At 38.2% G+C, this 19,674-nt stretch overlaps 1 long non-coding RNA gene across 1 annotated transcript in view; it reads left to right on the forward strand.

Annotated features, from left to right (window-relative positions):
- Nucleotides 1-19,674, forward strand: part of LOC137848165 (uncharacterized) — a 143,648-nt gene that overhangs the window by 97,977 nt on the left and 25,997 nt on the right. Inside the window, exons 5-9 of the long non-coding RNA XR_011091196.1 lie at nt 7,753-10,897; nt 11,025-12,150; nt 12,723-13,221; nt 14,473-14,623; nt 18,747-19,659. This is a non-coding gene — a long non-coding RNA (uncharacterized lncRNA). The remainder of the gene's footprint in view (nt 1-7,752; nt 10,898-11,024; nt 12,151-12,722; nt 13,222-14,472; nt 14,624-18,746; nt 19,660-19,674) is intronic.

The raw sequence follows: 19,674 nt of genomic DNA on the forward strand, positions 1-19,674 counted from the left end.
GGTTGCCCTCTGCTGCACCGTGGGATGGCAACACTTGTGCAATGAGGGACCTGAAAGAGGTTGTTAACCACAGGTGATGCCACTCACCTCCTTACTTCCTTTCCTCATGCAAGGGTTACAAAACTGTTGTGTCTCTATTGAATTAATTAACAGCATCCCCCCTGACAGGTTAATGAAACAATGCAAGCCTTTGGGGTCATTGTTAAAGTTTATTATTATTTCATATTCACACTACCAAGAATTTGCTCTGTTGCATGAGTGCAAAACATCACCTAAAACTCCTTTGAGAATAATGCCTAGTTCTGCCAAATCTTTCATGATAGCATCACAAATACTTGTGCAATTACATGTTCTTATATGTAATTAATTTTTAATTTCCAGGGGTGGCTTTCCAAAAGCAAAGTTAATGAAAAAAATTATTTCCCTTATCAAAGCAATGTCATTGTGTGAATAGTCAATCAGAAACATTTTCTGATGAAATTTGTTTTATTTTCTCCAGGAATAGATGTTCAGAATTTGAATAGTGATTTTGCAAAACAAGTGTGCATTTCAAAGAGAACTTATAGGTCTCCTGTGGTCTGGAAGCAACTGCCAGAGTCTTAAAGGGTCAGAGGTCACTGGTGTTTCCTGTGGGAGACCTTGAAGAAGATCAACACAAGATCACTCATTGAAATCTTGCTGTGGTAAATACATAGTTTTTCAGCAATATGTAAAAGAGAAAAGCACACCTACCAAAACTGCAGACTTACGTAAAGAAATAGAGCTGATAGAGTGAAATTAAACTAATATCATTTGATGCAGTGCTAATAAGTGATGCATTAGGAGCAAATGTCTCACTGAGCACATTAGAAACTACTAAGTGATGAAGCAACCCTGTTATTCTCTTTTTCTGCACATTTATAAAAAACAATGTAAATGGGTGGTTTATAAATAATGCTCTTTATTCTTGTTATGTCATAAGATATCACACAATACAAAAAATCATGCTTAATTAAATTTCAAAAGTTAAAAGATTGCCTCATTTTGGAATATATTTTTAATGGGAGCAAAGTATGAGAACAAAAGTGTAAAAACACATCCATAATTGCCATAACAGGGGGCTGAAACAGAGCAGAACTACTGGTAGAAACTAGGCCCATTTTACAAGAGAGGAAATGCTCTTAATTTGATAAAGCACAGTACATGCAGCAGCTAGTTTGGTTTCATTTTTGCTCCCCAAGATCTTCCACAGCTTTGTTAACACATTTACTTGGGCAGGAAGTAGAAGAGGAAACAGATCTACTAATTTGCTGATGTCTTCATTGCAATTAGTTAAATCTTCTGTGTTTGGTCCATTTGCTAACAATTTGAGTGCATTTGTGTGTGTGTATCTATAATATAGCAAATTTTCATGTCTAAATTCCATTTAGTGTAGAACAGTCTTTCCCAAATGGACTCAATGTTCAGAATATGAACAACTGAAAGCTGCACACACAAATACTTTTATGTATAGGCTGAAACTGGCTTGCCATCAGCCTTGTAGTAGTCCACAGAATATAAACTCCATTTACAAATTTGAAGCTAATGTGAAATTTGACATAGATTTTCTCTAGCTTAAAAACTCATAGAAATGCACTGAAGTTCATTTTTATTACATCTGCCCAATCTGCAGTCTTGCAACAAAAATCAAAATGATTCAGAATTTGAGTTTTATTAGTTTAAGGGAGGGATCTGAGATTTGACTAATTTAACTTTTTTGAGTTATTTCAATAATAGTTGAAATAATAATAATTTAAAAAAAAAAAAGTGCAGCAACACAAACACTGGATGAGAAAATTGATGTTATTAGTACTGCTTATTTGGAAGGAAATAAGTGTCCCAGCTACACAAAATAAGAATGTCCTAATAATATTGTACTTTAAATTTATTTCATTCCTCAGGCACAGATGGATATCTAGTAAAGTGCACATCAAATCCTAAATCTTCTAAATTTTCCAGAAGCTTTCCAGAAATATTGAAATTGTATTCTTTAAATTCTTAGTAATTTTTACAGCTTTTTAAAACAGGACATTAGAAATCATGTAGTAGCAGAAAGAAGTTACAGAAAAGATGCACATGAATATGTATCTTGATGTATTTCATTCAATATACTGAAAAGAGTTAAGGAGAGGTTGCACAGTATTGCTTAGCTACATAGATGTTCACTAGATACATGGAAATTATGTGCAACACATAGAATAGCATAGGACAGGACAGGACAGGATAGGACAGGAAAGGTCAGGATGGAAAATCAGATATTTGTGATTTGGTTTTAAAAATTACTATATCACTTCCATTAGCAGTAGCCCATATATTTCACTAATGTTAAAATTCTTCAGAAAGCATTCCCATGAGTTCATGCACAGCAATGTGTATACAAATATTTGCAATTGTATACTGTTCATGACAGGCTCCAAAACCTCCTTCCTTACATTTTCTAAAAACAAATGCTGTTTCAGCATCATTTTGTGCTCCTACCTAGTAAAGACTGAACAGCAGCAGTGAATGAATTTACAGTCTGAGATAGTTTGGGGCTTGTAATGGTGACAAGCATTAAAGAGGGTTATGATTATTTTTTTCTTTGTTGTGAAAAGATAAATATGGTAACTGACTTCTAGCTGGCCTGGTTGGCACTAAGATACTTAGAAACAGTACCCCACTTGGTACATTCATTTACATTTACAGCCTTTGCTTTTTTTTATTTTTTTTATTTTTTAGCGTTAAAATTCAAAGATGAGAAGGTTTTTTTGATAGTTCGGAACAAGGCAAATGCAAACAGAAAGCATGAACAACCTCTTTTAAATACTGTTTGATGTCCTTGTTAATTGTGTCAGGATTTTCTGATCAGAGTTCTTCAATACACATTGAATTCATTATTACTTAGCTTGGGTTCAAGGTGTTCAGGACCCTTTGTGCATGCAAAAGATTGTTCATGTCAGGAATGTAAGATTCAACCCCTTTGTTTTTATTGTGAATTAGATGTACATTTTATTTTAGCAATGGAAATAATAGCTCAAATGTTCAACTGCTCAGGCTGTAATACAGTGATGAGCTACTGAGTTTTTCTGTGCTATTTTTGTTCCAAGCAGATCAGTACATTCCTATTTATTTCTATTTTAGAAATCACTAGTTAATTTGAATACTTTTTTTGGACGATGACCCATTTGGTTGGCTTGCTTGTGAAACGAGAATAGAAAATTGCAATTACTTTTATCAGCCGGTTCAGTTCTTTGTCCTTGATTTGCAGTGATAGATGTGAATCAGTCATGCAGCAACTTCTGTAAGGTTATTGATATGCTGCAGCTGCAAAACTCCTTGAGGCAAATGTACAGAGATGGAGCACGAAGGAGCAGAGGATGAAATCTTCATGAGAGAAGAGAGGTGGAAAATGAATGCCAGTTAGCATGAAACCCTGCATTAAGAAATAGTATGGCAAGTGCTATGGATTGATGCTATGGGGTCAGGCAGCCAGAGAAGAGCTCTGCATTTCCCTTCCCACTGGGTGCCATGCTATGGACAGTCCTGTTCAGCCACAGAAGGTCAAAGTGTGAAACCACCACCACTATTCTGGTTTGTGGCCTAAAGACCTGTTATAACCTGCGCTTTCATTTCAGGCATATAAGGAATTTTTAAATGTACTCCTATTAATGTAAAATGTCACATCAATGCATTTGTATGTGTGTGCAGCTGTTTGTAACATTGGATGCTTGGCTTGTAAATATGTCAAAAGGTGGAAGAATAAATATGATACATTGTGCTGACAATATAGGTAAAACAATGGTGGATGGAAAACCAAAGCCAAATGGCCTTTAAAAATTGCATTCAGCCATATTGACAGCACCAGAACTTCACTGCTGTTTTGATTGCAACACGGATTTGACGCTCCCTAAAGTTCAACTTTATCTTTCATATTTTGCGTCTTCTAAAAATAGGCATTCCCCCAAATGAAATCAATTATAAGAAACAGAATTTATTGAAATCCTCTTAAAAAGACAAGCCAATGGCAGAAGAAAACAAATGCAAATTCTAATATACAAAGTGCTTTTATATCAAATACCCATTGGTTAAAATGAATGTAGGGACTAAATGACTTGTTGAGACAAACACAGACAAGGGAATAAGGTCTATTGGTTATTATCAAGCTCCTTAAAGAGTGACAAGAAAATTGCTTAGAAAAGGATGGATGCTGGTCATGAATAGTCCATTTCATATAAACATCAGAGTCTTAAATAAGACATATGAGATATTTGATGAATATAAATATATATTTTAAAGGCTTCTTGAGCTATCATTATAACAATGATGTGATCCTTTATTAAGTTTTGCAACGTGATTCAGAGTCTTATGCCCTCTATTCAATTTTATATATGTAATATGATATTTTGTGAAGGTTCTAAGCAAATGACTGAGAATTATACTTTGGTTTCTATTTCCAGAATGACAAAAGATTGTAAGTCGGAACATTTGAACTTATATATTTCAAGTTTAGATGGTTATTGTTTTTCAGCTTGCTAGGAAATGGCTAGTGGCTTGAGTCCCATTGAGAGCTAGAAGACTTCAATATCAAGGCTAATATTATGTATTATTGAGATATCAAGCCAAAGTAACAAATGCTAAGAAAATACATTGAGTCCTAATACTGACTGGAATTTAAAGTTGAGCTGAGAAGTGATGTGTAAGTTATGCTTGGTCAAATTATCCAGGGACTTGTTAATACCAGGGAACTGACTGACGTAGTACATGATAACTTGGTATTCAGGGTAGTTCCAAACAAGGGTATTAATTCCTGCTAAGGATTATCTAAATTTTAGTAGGGCTCATATATGTATGTAATGCTTACAGAAGAACATTACTCCAGAACGGATGTGCCATTCATTTTTCCTATATAGACAAATCCATTAAGACTACTGACACTCATAGCTGATTCTAGATATAACAGCAAAGAATATTTGTGTTTCAGGCTATTTTCCTCTTAATATTCCCCTCTTTGTCTTCTCTATTGCCTATTTATTATTTTATTTTATTTTATTTTATTTTATTTTATTTTATTTTATTTTATTTTATTTTATTTTATTTTATTTTATTTTATTTTATTTTATTTTATTTTATTTTATTTTTTTCCTTCATAAATCTTTACTCTTTGAGCCAGCTTTGGTCTTTCCCATGTTTTCTCCTCAAATGCAGTATTAATAACACTAGGAATTCCAGTGGAGAAAAGTAGGTGAAAAGAAGGCATATTTTGATTGAGTGAATCTCAAGGATATTTCTCTTAAGAGTGTTTAAGTTATTGCAAGTATAGCTTATCCATCACTTTCAGTGTTTATTTTGTGAATTCAGAGAAACTTTAAGGAACTCCATATGAGTATAACATGGTCATTGAGAAGATGACAAGAAAGTGCCAAGCACTTAATCCAAAACTCTCCTGAGAGCTTTTCAGTGTTCTTCAACTTGCAGGTCACCAAAATGTTTTCAATGAAACTGCAAATTCTTCATGTAATGAACTCAAGCCTGTGAATCTCATAGCTTTTGACTATACACCATCCAAAAGCAGTTCTTGCTTCTTCCTCCCCTTGATTGTAGTGTCAGAGCTGAGTGCATCAGCAGCCTCTCCCCCCTCCTGCAGCTTTGGCTGCCTGGGAAGGGGGCCAGATCCAGCAGGGCAGCAGTGCAGCCTACTGTCCAAGAGGTGTGAAAAGCCCTGGCTGGGGATTTGACCTTCCTTTCTCTTGGGGCTGGCTTCTGAGATGCGGTCTTGCCCTTGGTCTCCACCTGAGCTATGCTACGGGGAGGCTGTGCCTAAATTCACACTGTCCTCACTCTGACTTGCTGACTTGCCTTCCTGAATAGACCTTGGGTCTGCTTTGTTGCAGGGGCTGGAGTGGCAACCACAGGTCCTTTGGCCACCCCTCTTCACTGTCCTGGCCCCTTGTTTCTCTTTTAATTTGGGCACGGCAGACCTGTGCCCTTGTCAGTGGGTCACTGCCTCTGCTGTCCTTGTGATGCTTGGTCCTGGTTCATCTTCCCTTGCAGAGCAGCCTGACCTTGCTGCTAAATGACACGTGGGTAGAAAACTGCCAACAAGAACAAATTAGACTAAAGCAGTGAACATCATCTAGGAGAAACAGAAGTGCTTATTAATGCATTCTGCCCAAGCATGCAGTCAGGAAGAGCAAAATGACAGAAGAGTGAATTACATTTTATTATTTTTCTGACTATTCTGACAATTCTTTGCCTCGAATGTAAAGCATGCATATCTAGAAAGATTTTAATTTAATTTCTTGTAATCTTTTCCATTAGTTTGTTTATTTATTTATTTATTTATTTATTTATTTATTATTTTTTTTTCCTTCTTGAAGGGTGATTTGGAGACCTAGCTGTTGTATAAAAAATATAATGAACATTTTGGGAGAGTTTTTTTTTTCTTTAAATATCGCATTTTTCCTCCACTGAAGTGTCTAGAAGGTAGAGAAGAAGCATTATTCATGGAATATGCAGACTGAAATGTCATCCTTCATTTGAATTTAATCTTTGACATTTCCCTTTGAAAGAGGATATTGGTTGGATATTAGCACATGTTGGCAGAGGTCTGCAGTAATTAATATGTACAAGAGAAGATGCTAACAAAACAAAAAAGGGAATAGCTTGCAAATATTAAACTCAGGAAGGTCTTTGATATAACAGTTGATGACAACACCTGTTTACAGATAGGAAAACTGCATAAACACTGATGAAGGAAAGAGTGGGACTAGATTTGTCTTGTTTATTCAAATGCTCTTAAAATATAAGGAGTCTTGAGTTTTATCCATGCTAATTTTGAGTTTACTAATCAAAATTGATGCCTACAGATATTAAGCAAAGGGCAAAGAAACGTGTTTTTTTCCTAAGGTCCTAATAATTCTTTGTGTTTCAGAGTTTCTGCTGAAGGTTTGGTGAGATGTCATAGAGGGGCATTACATGCTCCATGCAGCATCAAGTTACCAGAAAGCTGAGAATGGCAGTCTCTCCCCCTGTTAGTACTCCACTGTGACACTTTGGTAGGGAAAAGCTGTTGGTGAGGGAGGGAGGGCTGCTTGTTCATACGTATTGGCATGATGGCTACATTTACCAGAATGTTTTTTTTTTTTTTTTTTTTTTTTTTTTTAAATAAAAAGTATGGGTAACAGAGTGTTCTCCAAGTCAGCTCCAAACAGATATTATAGATATTAAGGGCTCTAAATTCTTCTATGGTCTTTTCATGCCCACGTTTTCATTTTTCCAGTTCAAATTACATGCACATTCATGCATACTCCTTTGCACACCTGATGGAAATAAGATATTTCTGCATCTGAATTTGTCAGTGGATCGCATGGATAAAGTTTCACTCAATGCAGTGTTGTCTTCTGTGTATCCTACTGTGAACACTGGCATGCTAATGGGGGGTAAGAATCCCATGAACAAAATAACATAGGCTATATAATCACAAAGTCTACTAAACTTTGAGTCTTTTCTTTTCTTGATTTTCAGTGGCTCTGGATCTTGATGCCTAATTTGTGCCTACTTTAGATCTAAGGAACAAATTGAGAGACCCAGACAAAAGACCGGCTTGGGGAATGGCCCTTTGATGAAAAAAACCTTGCACAGCAGCTGAGGCTGCCATAACCCAGGCAGTGGAGTGGTCTGCAGCCTGCACAGAGAGCTGTGAGGAAGGAAGTGTTCACATCTACACAGTGACTAATCCTTCTTCCCCTTCCACAGCATCTCCTTGCAGCTGGCTCTGCTTCACTTAATTCTGCAGTCCCTCCATGACCTCCATGACGTGCTTGGCTCATCTTCTTCAGCAGAGCTGTGTGACACCTACCTGGGATGAGCTGAGGCTTGCCCTGCAGCTGTGATCCGCGTCTACGGATACCTGCAGTGAGATGACTGCTGGTGGAATGATGGGAGTTAAGTCTAGTTTTTTTTCATGTTCTCTGGATAACTTTATCTATGATGATAGCTACTATAGTTATCTGTGAATAAAATGGATGTCAATTTTAGATTGGGACTATAATGACAGTCATGCCAACAAGTGTTTAATTGCCTGACTATGTCATTAACTTAGAGACAAAGTAACTTTTTGGCAGCTCCCACATGATCCAAAACCAGATTGCTTTCTGACCTTCAGAAATTATACAATACTAATAAAACTATTTATAATCTTTAATGAGAGCTTGTGTTATCAGAAGTAATTTAAAATTCATTTTTAGGCCCTTTATGCATTTTGAATTTTGTAATTATTATGCATGCTTTAAGTTGATAAGGGATCAACATATATTCCTCTGGTTTAGAACAGTTTTGTACTTGGCAATTTTCTCTAATGTATATTCCCTTCCCTTGTGAATGTACAAATTTATGTCTGGATTAACATTGTACTGATTGGTTTACCGAGACCAGCAAGAATTAAAGAAGCAGCATGTAGAGGTTGAGTGACAAAACTCACAGGTGCTGTGACCTATTCTGAAATGAGTGGTGTTGATGAGAAATATTTAGAAGGTCTGCTATCTATGCTATGTATGGTTGCAAGGGGGAAATATGAGTAATGATGGCCCCCTTACAAGAAGGCCAAATATTCACGCATTTAAAACTCCCAACATAAGAAGTGCACGTTCAGACATGAACACTGAAGCATGGTTTCAACTTGCATATGTTTAAAATCATTTGACTAACCTTGAATGTTGTTAGCTAAAGCACGTGTTGTTATTGACCTGAAAGGAGGGGGGGTTCAGATTACACTGATTATTTCATAGAATGGTCTTGAGATATTGAAAACATTTTTATTATTATTCTGTCTTCTGCTGTTTCCTTTCTGCTGAGATCACACTAAGCTTAAGGATGCAACTGTAACCAGTGATTTAGACTCTGTGTCTTTACAAGCTCTGTAATAATACTCTGTGGTGTAGTAGCCCTGCATGGATATATGTTCTTTTGTGTCCATCCACCACAGAAATAGTTCTTGTGGTTAGGGGCACAAGAACTGTATCTGCTGTAGGGAACCTAGCCCCAAAATTGCATATTTTACAAATGGGTTATAGTGGCCTTACCTGTTTGTTTTGTTCTTATTGTTGTTTTGACTGTTAGTCTTGCCTTTACTTTTTTGTTTTCCTGTTCTGACTCAGCTAATGTAGGATTGTACAGAATGGATCACTGAAGGGTTAATTTTATTTGTCAAATGCAAAACATTTTTTTTTTATTATTACTCTTGGATCAGAGATATTTTTCAGTATAAACAAGAGCATGCCAAAATCTGGTAGGCTGGTGCAGAGTTACAAAGGGGTAGGGAAAAGGATAGAATTTGTATGACTCGACAGATTCTACACTTAACTCTTCCTTTCTTTTCTTGACTGCAAATTCATACCTTACCAGCCTGCCAGAAGAGGCCATAAGTTCTGGGCAGAATTCTGAAGCAAAGATCTCTTATTATGTGTTTTTAGAAGAAGAAGAAAAAATCCTCCCAAGCCTAAAGGAACAAATTAAACGATTATGAGAAATGAAGAAATTATAAAGGAGTCAGAACAGAGCTGCACCTGCTTCATCTTATGCTACAACCTAAACTGAAAAACTGTGACATGGATTATAAGGAAACCTGATTTTCCTCATTGTTATTTGGTTGATTGAAAGGAGTATCTGATTATCACAAATTTTTGCTGGCGTCCTAATGGGAATATGCTTCATTTTCTGAATGATGTAGAAAAATTAGAGCTTGATACACCAAAATATTCAAGTAAACAGGTTGGCTTAATGGTTTAGGCTGAAGACATATTTAGAACCTTTGCTGGACTGGAGTAGATGTCTCATTCAAAGCACAAAATGTGCTATTAGGAGGTACAGATAATTCTGTCAGTCAGCAAAGTGGGTTGCATAGTGGTGGTGGAGGAAGTAAGGCAGCTCCTAGGTGAAATGTCTATTGTTCTTGGTTGTTGCTCTTGTGTTGTACAAATGTCTTTATTGATGATCAACACTTCCATGGCATAGCTATAGCCATATGGAATCATTTAATCGACTGAAAAGGTGTTTTAACGTATCACCTTAGACCCATATTAAAAAATTATCATTTGGGTTTCATGCTCTACTGAGGAAAAGCATAAAGTTGTAGTGTAGGCAAAAGGTGATGTCTTCATATTCCTTTCTGGGCCTCAAGGCCAAAGGCTTCCATCAGGTGGAAAACACTGGCCAATATTCTCAGAGGCATATCTTGCACCGATGTCTATCGTGAGAATGGGTGTTGGATCAACAGCTGGGGAATACAGTGGGGATTTCAGTCTGGTGTCACATCCTGTACTGCGTACTTACCTTTTCAGGAAAAATTCATTCATGATCTCCTAAAATTCTTTTTTTTTTTTTTTCTCTACCAAAACAACTTAGGAGCTATTCTTCAGTTGCTAGAAGTTTCCATTCTGCAACTTGGGAAGAGAAAGGAAGTAAAGTTGTGAGACACATGTGGTGATGTGAAGAGATGAAGGCGGAAAGCAGGCTGTTGAATGTGATGGAGCAGTGATAATAATGAGGCCCGGCCCTGTTGCTCTAGCTTTCTGACAGCCTTGTGGCCACTGCAATTTTGATTTCATACCCTTTTCCACTGGCATTGCATTGCCTCTCTGCATGATATCTGGGGACTTGTGCTCTCATCTGTCCACCCTTCTTTTTTTTTTGAGTTAGCTTCTGAGGAGCAAACAGTGCAAATGTCCCAGAATATGCTTCTTGGATGAAGGTAAAAAATTGCTGCAGGTTGGAGTGTTCTTGGTGTGGTGTCTCGTGGTAGCAGTACCTCAGCAGGAAGGATGGCTGGGACTGCACAGAACCGAGTCCTGTTGGTCTGTTCCCTCATCACTGCTGAGCTTGTGGGATTCAGGTGGGAGTCTGGGTAGGTGTCAGGACCTTTTGGATGCTTACTTTCTCCTGTTTGACATGCTCTTACTGTGCCTTGACAGTTGTTTTCAGAATAAGTTATCAGTCTCTGCTTCTTTACTGTCCTTTTACTTTCATTCCAGTAAAGTTCAGAGGCAAGGATCTGACTACAATTTTACTGTCTTTGCTTTTGACACCTCCATAGCTGCCGAGCAGAGTGGTTATCTCTATGAAATGTCATTGCTGGGACTCAGATCCTGAAGCACCCTCTTGCCCCACACCCCTCAGAAGGTGATGTACAAACTACACTAAGGGGCACCCGGTACCTTACAGTATTGGCAAGTTTTCCCTGGCATTCCTGTGGTGTTTTAGGTGTGGTACTTAAAGGTAAGTGTTAACAGATTGGTGAGGGCACAGAGCAGCTCCAGGCCAGGAGAGGTCTGTGGCAGTGACCTCCTCTCTAGTGAACATGAGCTGTGAGGAACAGATTAAGGAACCCCAAGAGCTGAGAGGACACAGTCTTCTGCATGTACAGACTGCTGCAAAAGCAATTAAGCTTATCTCTGCTCTGTTATGGGGCAAGTTGTAATGAGCTGAGGTTTGTGGTCAGGAGGGTTCAGTTAAAGTGGTATGGAAAACTTGTGAAGAAGTGAGAAAATGCTAAATATATTGGTGAGGTTGGCCAGAGAGCATCTGTTTTGGGAAACCTCTGAGAACGGATGAACAAGTGACTAGGTAGGGGTACAGTAGTGGTCCTCAAGCACAGGAATTGTGGGACCTCAGGGGGTAACTCTGTCCTGGCCAATCCTTCTATGATAAGAAACATCAAAAAGTAGTGTGAAAGGAAGACTGAGATTGTATCTATGTTTCACAAAATACTGGCTACAGTAGTAGGCTACAGTGTTCAACAAAGAGGGTAAATGAGAGCCATATCTGATATTAGTCATAGGCTGAGGACATATATGCAGGTTTTGTATCAGCAGTTAAGCCCATGGAAATTCCTGATTTTCCACGTATTTCTGAATTTGAAAGAGTATCTGAGACCAATTTTCTCTCTAACCTGAGTTAGGGCACATGTTGGGGATACTGAAGACTTTCCATCTTGAGCTGCCATGCAAATGGAATATATACGTTCAGAGACATGATGAATAGGCAATATCAAGAGCTACCTGACCCAGAAGAAGTCTGGAGAAATCGAGCTGTGAAAGTATTCCTCCTTTAAGTACTTGGTGGATGACAGAGTTGAATGCACATAAAGCAACACTACTGGTAAGTGTTGCAATTAACCAGCAATTACCTCTCCTGATCTTACTTACACTTTGTTCATTGCTTTCCCCGTTTCAGTTTTCTTTCTTTTTTTTTTTTTTGTCCTAAAAAGTTGACATCTTGCTGATAAAGAATGGGAAATATTTCAAGTTTTCTGGGATCAGAAAGTAGCTTTTCCATTCATCTGCTTTCACCATTTATAGTCCATATATAGAACACTCCTTTCCTTTCCTTTCCTTTCCTTTCCTTTCCTTTCCTTTCCTTTCCTTTCCTTTCCTTTCCTTTCCTTTCCTTTCCTTTCCTTTCCTTTCCTTTCCTTTCCTTTCCTTTCCTTTCCTTTCCTTTCCTTTCCTTTCCTTTCCTTTCCTTTCCTTTCCTTTCCTTTCCTTTCCTTTCCTTTCCTTTCCTTTCCTTTCCTTTCCTTTCCTTTCCTTTCCTTTCCTTTCCTTTCCTTTCCTTTCCTTTCCTTTCCTTTCCTTTCCTTTCCTTTCCTTTCCTTTCCTTTCCTTTCTGTTACCATGCTTCCACAATTTTATTTTTATTTTTTTTTAATTGACAAATTTGTTATATTTCAGCTTTGAAGCCATGGAACGGACAGAAACATTGCAGCACCTTTGGCTTTGCTACATCCCTACATGTTTGTGGTTACTGCTTTTATAGCAGTGTTTATCAGCTATTGATTTTTTTCAAAATAACTCAACATACCAGACCTAAATTTAAAGAAAAGAAAAGAAAAGAAAAGAAAAGAAAAGAAAAGAAAAGAAAAGAAAAGAAAGGAAAAGAAAGGAAAAGAAAGGAAAAGAAAGGAAAAGAAAGGAAAAGAAAGGAAAAGAAAAGAAAAGAAAAGAAAAGAAAAGAAAAGAAAAGAAAAGAAAAGAAAAGAAAAGAAAAGAAAAGAAAAGAAAAGAAAAGAAAAGAAAAGAAAAGAAAAGAAAAGAAAAGAAAAGAAAAGAAAAGAAAAGAAAAGAAAAGAAAAGAAAAGAAAAGAAAAGAAAAAAGAAAAACACCAGAGTTACATGCAATGAACAGCAGGACATAAATAAGATTATGCTTACAACATAGTACATAAAATAGGTAATTGTCTTTCTGGATTAGATGAATAATCCATCCAGTCTGGTATTGTTCTGATAGAAGCTACTGTCTCTTTCTCAGGAAAAAAATGTCAGAAGTTATTCAATGAATAGTTACTGGGATAACCAGTTGTCTTGAAACCCTGGGGTTCAAATCTGCTCCATTTTGTTTACAATAATAAGCTATAAAGCTATATTGTAATGACTTTTTGAATCTCACCACATGTTGCTTTTCCTGTCTTGTGGCCTGTAGTCCAACAATTCAACCCAGTTATAGGAAAAAGTTCCTTTTTATCTGTTTTGTAATTGTTGTTTTTCAGATTCATGAAGCGTACTTGGCTTTGTTTTCTTCCAGTCATTCACTGTTCTTACACCCATTCTTGTTCTTTCTCTAATTGAACAGTTCCAATTTACTTCAATCTATTCTCATGTGTCTATGTCTCCAACTGGATGAAGCCTACTTGTGCCTACAGCAATCTGTGGCATGACTGTACTCTCCTCTCTATGTCTCTGTTTGAAAGAAGTGCTGCTAGATTTGACAGTCACATTAAATTGCTGTATATTGGACTAGACAGGATATAATTTTCAGTATTTCGTCTTTATTTGTTTAATTGAACATTTTGTTTGCTTGCTTTTATTTCTGTCTGTTGCTGAGCAGAGATGTTTTAATTCCTTTATCAATAAACCTTCACTGTTTTCCCTGACAGGTTAATTTGGGACACAGCAGTATATGTATATATTTTCTTTCCCTTGTATTATTTTTGTCTGAAATAAATTTCTTTCTGCACTGGGGTATCTGCTGGCATGAATTTATTACATTCATTGGTATCTTCTCAAAATCATCCCTATAACTAAGTAATATTTCTAATAGAGAATTTTAGCCTGCTCCTGGCTGTGTCCTACTGTTCCATTATGCCATCCCAGCGATTGTCCCTTGAAGGCTATCAGTGCCATCTGTCACCTCCAGAACCACTCAGCTGCAAGGCGTCCACTGCCGAGTGTGTCTCCATCATTCTGTCACACACTCTTCAGTTCTCCTGCATTTTCTCTAGCACCTTGTGGCCCGATACACTGCCAAGTACTCAGGACTCCCACTGCCTGCAGTAGTTGTGTCACAGGAGCATTTTCTGATGAACACCGAGGTTAGCAAAGAACAAAAACATTCCAGGGGCTGCAGGTGAAACCGCAGGGACTTCTCCAGTGTCAGAAACACCTTTTGTTGCCTGGCCTCTCATATCTCAACCTTTCATTGCAGCTGAGAAGGGCCGGGTGCTCCTCAGCAGTGCTGCTGCTCCCAGGCCTGTTGAAGGTACTGCTGAACCTTTCCCAGGAACTTGTCTCTGCATGCTGTGAAGACAACATGCTCTCTGCTGTTTGGATTAATGCTACAAGGACCATGGGAGTTGGTGAGGTTTTCTTGTTGAATATAACCTGTCTCTTGCTCTTCACATGAGCTTTTTAATAATTTTCTAATATTGCAAAATTCAAGTCTCTGGTGGGTAACTGGGAAATGTTTGCCAACAACTCTTCTGCAGCTCAGGATTGACTTCTGTAACAGGAATCATTGCGGGGACAGGATTCATTCACGATCCATATCCTTCTCCTCTTCACTGGGACAGGGGTTGTTAGCCAGGGGTTGGCAGATGCTTATCAAAATGTCTATTACTAAACAAAAACTGGCTTTTAGTCTACATGTGTTTCTAGCTAATGAAAACTACCTGTTTGTATCCTTTCCCCAGATAATGCGAAGTTGGTTTATTTTTCCCAATTAATGCATAGTTCTTTGGATTAAAAGCAGGCTACGCTGTGTAACCCTCCTGCCAAGTACTTAAACTCCTAATTAACTGGTCCTCTTAGGACTTGGTTCTTTTCTATGAGCAATGCCAGTATTGCTAAAATTTGTAGTGTGGTCAAGAATAGCCTATGCTTTCTGCTTGGCACTTCCAGGAACACTTTGTTCATGAAACAAGATAGGTTTTCCCACCTTTATTTTGGGCATTTTTTCCCTCTTTTTGGACCTGATGGTAGCATTCTCATCTTATCCAATTTGATCCACATATTCCCTTCCTCGTCTATCTGAACATCAATAAATTTATTGCCAAAACTTTAGTCTTAAAAAGAAACCTTACCCCATGCAGAACTGGCCTTGGTGATGCTGTCTACACAGCTGTTGCCAGTTAATGGAGCAGTGGGCTCTTCCTTTAAAAAGAAATGGTATTTAGGGGCTGGGGAGGAGAAAGTGTTTTGAATGAGACCTTAGTGAGACTGTGCACCAGCTGGAGCATGGTGATTTTTGCTATGCAGTAGGGAGTTTTAACATATGTTCAAAGGTAGTAGTAGGGGCTCTGGGAATGCAGGTTGTCCAGACTGCTGGTTTGGTGGTTTATTGGGAAGCGTGGGGAGGATGGGATGCCTTCCCAGGTTTCATTCCTCAGAGAGACAGGGCTCACTGGAAGGAAATTTAGTGCCAGAGAGCAGCTCTGGCAAGGAGCAAGACAAATCAGTTATTTCTCATATCACAAGCATGACAAACATTGAACCCATCCTGTATCATTTCCTTAAAGCAAGGTGTGCCAGACACAGGAAGGCTTTCAATTTCTATCACTAATTTGACTAAAACACAAATGAAAATGATGTGGCTTTTAAAATAAAACAAATTCAGGTTTGCTGGATGAGACAAAAAGGTCTCCAGGCAAATCTCTCTCTCCCATCAGTGCCTTTGTGTGGTTGGTGCTTTCCACTTTGTGCTCAACCTGTTTCAATGGATAAAAATCCATGTCAAGCCAATGAGTCTCAGGGAAGGGGTGCCTTGCCTCACTTGTGTCAGTCAACTGCAAGCCCGCTTTGACTCATCTGCAGGTGCCCAACCCACTGGCCTCCCAGGCATGCTGTGGGGTTTGATTGCTCCTCTGCATCACCAGCCGCAGCCCTGTTCAAGGAACACCACAGCCCCCAGCATGAGGAACCTGCTGGAAAAAGAGAACTAGTAACAGCAAAACTCCAAACCTGTCCCTTTTTTCATCTTCTTCTCAAATCTTTGATGATGTTTTCCAGCTTGGTCTCTGTGTATCCTTCTGAAAAGCTGCATGTGAAACACTTTCTCAGCAGACTGGGAATTTGTACCTCTGGGAATTTGGCTTTGGGGTAGATTTTCACTGGTCTTGCTGTCTTAAAAGAGTCCCAAGTTTTGCTAATATTAACTACTGTTAACCTAACTATTGGCCAGCTAATCTGTTTTTATACCATTCTCTGTTGCTATGTTGTGTACATTTTATTTTTTTCCTTCATCTCAGTCTTCAGGAGAGGCAGATTTCTGCATTGCTCTGAATTTTCTTTAGTGCTTCCTTTTCTACTTTGCTGCTTTGCATTTGTGTTTAAGCTTATTTCACTTTCATTTGTTTTACCTTTAAATCAGATGTTTTATTATTATTTAGTAGCTTGCATTTTACTTGTTGGCGTATTCTTACCAAACAGTTGTCTTTCCTTCGATTATGTCACGAATATCTTTTTGTTACCAACCATTTACAGAGGAACTATTTGACTTCTCATTTCTGTGTAACTATATGGAGATGGAAACTGTAAGTTAATTACAAATGTGAAGACCTATATTGTAAGTAAATATTAACTAAGTGAAACCATCTAAGGTACTCCAGATATGTAAAGGAAGAAGGAAAATGATCAAAGTATGTTTTGTATTGAAACTCATTAACAGTGTAAAGAATATCTATAGTTGTTCTTAGGCAATGTTTTACAACATAAGAGCTAGCAGAACATTTTTGTGAAATGGCTAAGTATACTGAAATGAGAAAATTTTCCTTTTTCACTTGTTGAAGAGATGACAATTTCAGAGGTGTTGCAAAGCTGTAACAAATTTTTCTTTACAGTTGACCTGTGATACTGATCAGTTCTTGCCTTGAATGTTCAGCAGCAAATGTGTTCTGATTGAATAAGGCTGAAATGAAATGATGATAATCATAAACCTTGCCAAATTGCAATAATATAAACTTCCACTTTTTCAAAAGTTAACTTTTTTTTTTTTTTTTTTAAGTAAATAAAAATAAATCACCATGATGGAAACGCCTCATATTTCAACTAAACTGTCAGTGCAAATGTATCACTTCATTATAGCCTATTGATTATGTTTATCAAGGAAAGAAGCTAAAAAGGTTGCAAAAATAGTACACATTAAGTTAGCTTAATGATAGAGTAAATGATTGACTACATTAGAAATTGAAGTAGTATTCTCCTCAGTCCATACTTCAATATAGTTTGGTTTTCTTTGCTGAGAAAATAATTGTGGAACCATGTATCCCAGTCTCATATTCTGTAGGGAATTGCCAACAACCCATATAGAAGCTGATTTACTGCCTAAGAGGAAAATATTGATTTAGATTTTTGGGGAGTGCTGATTTATTCAGTCATTTATCCCTGGTAGGGATTGGGTTATTACTAAGGGTGAGAGAACTAACCTGGGGTTCAGTGCTGTTTTATATATGCACTAGACAAAAGTCTGCACTATAATTTAAGCTGTATATTTCATGTAGATGTACAGGGTATTAATCATTACTGAACTTGCTCCTGGAGACTTTTAAGTTGGGATAAAAAAATTCATTGGGATGAAAGGCACAATGAATAGAGGAAAGAAAATTAGAGTACAATGGATTTTTTGTTTGATGAATGGGTTTGTTACAGGACCAACTGCTCTGTCTGATATTAAGTATTCTGTATCCAGAGGAAAACCATAATTCATCAGCTTGGTATCTTCTGTTTAGCTATCTTACATGTGCATATTTTTATATACAGGTAAGGATGAGGTTTTTTGTTGTTGTGTTGTTTTTAAGGATTTAGTAAGCTTTTTAATGCATAATGGCTCATGTTATGTCAGATGCATAAGTGGATGATTATTAAATTAGCTACCTATATTACCTACCAAGTATGAAGTACCAGTGTTCCAGGCTATATAGTCATCTTGTTAGCCCTCTATATCAAGTGACTTGAAAGAGGAACTATTTAGAATTAAGAGAATTGAGTCAGACAATGGGAATCACTTCTGTAATAACCTTGTCTGAAATAGCCTGAAATAATCTCCTGGGCCAAGAAGCATGGCACTGAATGGGTGTATCACCTCCCCTACTGCCTACAAGCATACAGAAAGGTTGAGAGGTATAATGGACTGTTAAAGACTATGTTATGAGCATTGGGTGCTGGACATGGAAAAGCTGGGATGTGAACCTACCAGAAACCACTTGGCTAGTTAGCACCAGAATATCCAACAACCGTGCTTGTCCTACTGAAACAAACCCCCTACACACTGTGAGGGGAGCCACAGTCCCTGTAGTGCATGTAGGGAAGTGGATGGGGAAGAGAGTGTGGGTTGCACCTGCCTCAGGAAAAGGCAAGCCCACTCATGGGATTGTCTTTGCTAAAGGACTGAGTGGGACATGCCAACTATGGGGATATCAGGTGTGTGTATCAAAGAGATATAACCTTGAGAGAAAACTAATCTTTAATCTAAGTTATGTGTTCTAGGAAGACACTGCAGAACCAATGACCTGTCAACTTCACAAGGAAACTGGCAAGTTGCAGCAACGACTCAAGCTAAGCTGGTACTGATGTCCAAAAGTCCTACTCTGCCTGTCCTGAGTGGCCACTTTGGTAGATGAAGCCCAAATCATCTGCAGTTCTTATGAACCTTTAGGGAGAGGCCAATAGAATGTAAAGAAATACCTATATATGTATCTGTTAAAGGATAGAGAATTGTGACGATGTGAATACCTATGTACAAAAGTATGTAGAATGTGAGTGTGACACATAGAATCATTAAGGTTGGAAAAGATCTCCAAGATCATCTGGTCCAACCATCTCCCTACCACCAATGTCACCCATTAAACCATGTCCTTAAGCACCAGGTCCAGCCTTTCCTTAAACATCCCCAGGGAGAATAACTCCACCACCTCCCCAGACAACCCATCCCAATGCCTAAATTTCTGAGAAGAAATGTCTCCCAATTTCCAACCTAAACCTACCCTGACACAACTTGAGGCCATTCCTTCTAGTTCTATCACTAGTCACCTGTGAGAAGAGGCCATCCCCAGCTCCCCACACCTTCCTTTCAGGCAGTTACAGAGAGCAATAAGGTCTCCCTGAGCCTCCTCTTCTCCAGACTAAACAACCCCAGTTCCCTCAGCTGTTCCTCACAGGACTTGTGCTCCAGGCCCTTCACCAGCTTCATAGCCCTTCTCTGGACACACTCCAGGGCTTTGATCTCCTTCTTGTACTGAAGGGCCCAAAGGTGAACACAGTACTCAAGCTGCAGCCTCACCAGAGCAGAACACAAGGGGATGATCACCTCCCTGGTCCTGCTGGCTACACTATTCCTGATAGAAGCCAGGATGCCATTGGCCTTCTGGGCCACCTGGGCACACTGCTGGCTCATGTTCAGGTGAGTGTCAACCAA

This window comes from Anas acuta, chromosome Z (genome assembly GCF_963932015.1).
Source record: "Anas acuta chromosome Z, bAnaAcu1.1, whole genome shotgun sequence".
NCBI lineage: Eukaryota > Metazoa > Chordata > Aves > Anseriformes > Anatidae > Anas > Anas acuta.